This window comes from Myotis davidii, unplaced genomic scaffold, assembly GCF_000327345.1.
Source record: "Myotis davidii unplaced genomic scaffold, ASM32734v1 scaffold458, whole genome shotgun sequence".
Taxonomy (NCBI): Eukaryota; Metazoa; Chordata; class Mammalia; order Chiroptera; family Vespertilionidae; genus Myotis; species Myotis davidii.
Genome location: NW_006289819.1, coordinates 2,315,357 through 2,319,391, shown reverse-complemented (window position 1 = coordinate 2,319,391; position 4,035 = coordinate 2,315,357).

Below are 4,035 nucleotides of genomic sequence, written 5' to 3'. Positions count from 1 at the left end.
CTCCCTCTGGTGTCTGTTTGTGGTACTGCACATTTTCTGGTGTTACAGCCCCAAGCAATCACACTCAGCAGTATCCAAAAGTATATTGTGGACACAAAACAAGTCTCTACAAACTCAAGAGGGTTGAAATCATAACAAGAATCTTCTCAGATCATAATGAAATGAAATTAGAAATCAAATACAGTAAAAACACTCAAAAACATTCAAACACATGGAGGTGAATTAGTGTGTTATTAAACAATGAATGGGTTTCCAATGAGATCAAGAAAGAACTAAAAGACTTCCTATAATTAGAGTTAATCATTCCTGACAGTATAGTCATGTTTTCAGAGCCATTATTAATGTTCATGTACAGGGTTTTTGTTTGTTTGTTTTGGGGAACATAACTCTTTATTTCTTGTGGGAGTGGAACTGCTAAGTCTTATAGTATATTTAAATTTATAGGAAACTGCCTGTTTTCCAAAGTGTCTGTACCACAGCAAAGGGAATATAATCAATAATCCTATATAATAAAAGGGCAATATGCAAATTGACCCTAACAGCAGAACCACCAGAACAGCCAATCACTATGATGCTCACTGACCAACAGGGGGCAGATGCTCAATGCAGGAGCTGCCTCCTGGTGGTCAGTGTGCTCCAACAGGGGGAACTCTGCTCAGCTACCAGCAGGATTGATGACTGCAAGCACAGCGGCAGTGGTGGGAGCCTCTCCTGCCTTCTTGGCAGCACTGAAGGATGTCTGACTGTGGCTGAGGTCCACTCCCCATGGGATCAGGCCACTTTTGTTTCTGATTTTAATTATTTGGATCCTCTCTCTTTCTTAACTTGGCATTTTTATACACCAATAATGAATTCTCAGAAAGAGAAACTAAATAAACAATCCCATTTACCATAGCAACAAAAAATCCTATGTAATAAAGAGCTAATACACTAATTAGACCTAACAGCAGAACAACTGTCCAGATGACCTTCCAGATGAAACTAGGGCAGCGAGGGCTGGGGCAGCAGCCGGGGCAGCTGCGAGGACCTACCCTTGCAGGAATTTTGTGCATCGCGCCTCTAGTATTAAGATAACTGGGAGTAAACTTAACCAAGGAGGTAAAAGACTCCAGTGATCAGAAAACTACAGACGTTGAAAAAAGAGATAGAGGAAGATATAAACAAGTGGAAGGATATATCATGTTCATTCATTGGTACAATTAACATCATTAAAATGTCCATACTACCCAAAGCAATCTATAGATTCAACCCAATCCCTATTAAATTACTAATGGCATATTTCACAGATCTAGAACAAATACTCCAAAAATTTTTATGGAACCAAAACGACCCTGAATAGCTGCAAAAAAGAAAAACGAAGTTGGAGGACTCACAACACCAGATATCAAGTCACACTACAGAGCCATTGTAATCAAACAGCCTGGTACTAGCACAAGAACAGACATAGAGATTAATGGAACAGAACAGAGACCCCAGGAATCAACCCAAGCCATTATGCTCAATTAATATTTCACAAAGGAGACAAGAACATACAATAAAGAACTTCACAGACAAGAGAAAGCTAAAGGAGTTCATCACCACCAAACCAGGATTATATGAAATACTGAAGGGTATTCTTTAAGAAGAGGAAGAAGAAGAAAAAGGTAAAGATAAAAATTATGAACAACAAAGTGACAACACAGAATCGAACCTGGGACCCTTCAGTCCGCAGGCTGACGCTCTATCCACTGAGCCACACCGGTTAGGGCCTCCTCAGTGTTTCTAACTCTCTATCCCTTTCCCTCCCTCTGTAAAAAATCAATAAAATATATTTTTTTAAAAATAAAGATTTATTTAAATAAATAAATAAATAATCTATCAGGCAGCTTCATACCTGCCTTGAGTACTTGAATGTCACTGGGCAAAACCATGCTTTAGGTAGTTTGGTACCATTCTTCATGATCACCAACATTAACTGTGCCTTCAACACTGCCAATGATACCATTGTAATTTAACTTAATTATTAATAACAGGAAAGGAGCAAAGGGATGGCCAGATATAGGTATGTAACTTAAGCAGCTTCACCAGGAAACTACAACTTTACAGTCCCCAGGGGTCCAACAAAGGGAAGGTGGACACATTAAAGTTGTGGGGACTAGCAAAGGTGCTTTCTATGAATCACACCTGGGGACAAAGATGGTTGGCCAGAATGGGTGTGGCCACTGCAAGTGCATGGAAATTTGGGATATTTGATCCCCTGAATAAAGGAGCTCACCCTCTTGTTGCTCTTATGCTTTCGGGACCCTTGGAACTATTGTTGCTTGGGGTGTACTCTCCTGCATTTGCCTACATGGCCCACAGCCATGTGGATACCCCCCCACACACACATACACAGTAGACTAATGGAATGCAACCCAGGCCTAATATGGAAAGAAAGCTCTTGAGACTGGCTTTGCTTCTAGCTGTACTGAAACCTCAGCTACATTTCTTCCGTGACTGGACTACTAGTAAGAGAAATGGGACCTTGAAAACCCAGGGATGGAATTCCACACAAATAAAAATCACTCATTCTCCCATGCAAGTCTTAGGAAATTCATTGGGGAAAAGGACCCCCCACTTTGTCCAATATCACCAGCATCTTATTTTCTAAATCAGCTTTGCTCACTCTTTAGGTTCATATTCCCTTGTTCTTTCTATTCATTCTCATCCTAATCCCCTTTTGCTCTCATGATTGACTTGCTGCTTTATAAAGAAAACTAGAGGCCTGGTGCATGGATTCACACACATTGAAAGTAAATTAATTAGAAGGTGACCAGTAGGGTGGGACTGGATGAGACAAGCCAGACATGCCCTGGAGCCAACCTCCCACAATCCCTCCAGCAGGCCGCACCTGGGGCAGCACTGGGGCTTGAAGGGTGTCTGCGGAGTGAGTGGGGTCCCTCCGGCAGGTGTGGTCCCTTGGCCTGGCCTGCAGGGATCAGGCCAAAACTGGCAGTCCTACATACCCTGAGGGGTCCCGGAGTGCAAGAGGGCACTCTGCAAAGTTGCTGTGGCTCGACAGCTCTTGAATTGAGTGTCTGTCCCCTGGTGGTCAGTGCATGTCATAGCTACTGGCCAGTCGGCTAGTCAGCTGGTTGCTTAGGCTTTTATATATATAGATTGGAAGCCTTGAAAGGAAGGCTCCAGCCTTTTTCCAAAACCAGATCTACACATGCTTGCACCAGCACCATCCTCTCCTTTCTCTCTGTTTCAGTGCAGGGGAGAAGTTTCCATTCTTTGATAAGTCAATCTCTCTTCTTTCATTTGCATTTTTAACTTCTCCAGATATTTTTATCTGTTATATATGCTCAAGATTTCTCAAATAAGAAAGCATCTTGAACCCATATCTCAGTTTCCCAGATAAAATACAGAACTCACAGTTAAATTTGCATTTTAGAACAACAAAAAATTATTTTATAGAATAAACATGCCCTGAATATATGCATAAATAATATTTTGTTTAGAGTATGCCCACAATATTTCATTAGACATACTTATACTAAAAATCATTCACTGTGTGCCTGAAATTCAATGTAACTGGGTCTCCTATATTGTTATTTGCTAAATCTGGCAAATCCTTTTGCAACCAGCCACCATTTTATTTAAATCTTTACTTAATTCTTCAGTGCCAAGTTCTTCAAAAGAGGTGTTTAAATGCAATACTTTTATTTCCTTCCTTACTAGATATTTCTTCACCCTACTCCAACCTGGTTTTTAAAAAATGGTGGGGCCGAGAAAGAAGATGACGGCGATATAGGCAGACGCGTCCCAGGTCGTGTCCTGGAGCAAATGGAATGAGCAGCTGAAACTAATAACACCCACCCTGAATTGGCGAAAGTGCTCAGCTGGTGAGACGGTTTGCAGCCAGGAAGGGCAGAACTCCCCTGGAAAGGTAAAAAAAAACCCAGGGTTTTGGGCAGGAAAGTTTGCCAGACCTCTGAGCCCAGAGGGTCGGAGGGAGACCGCGTGGCAGACAGCCGCGTCCCTTGGGACAGGCACAGCCCCTGACTGGGGAAA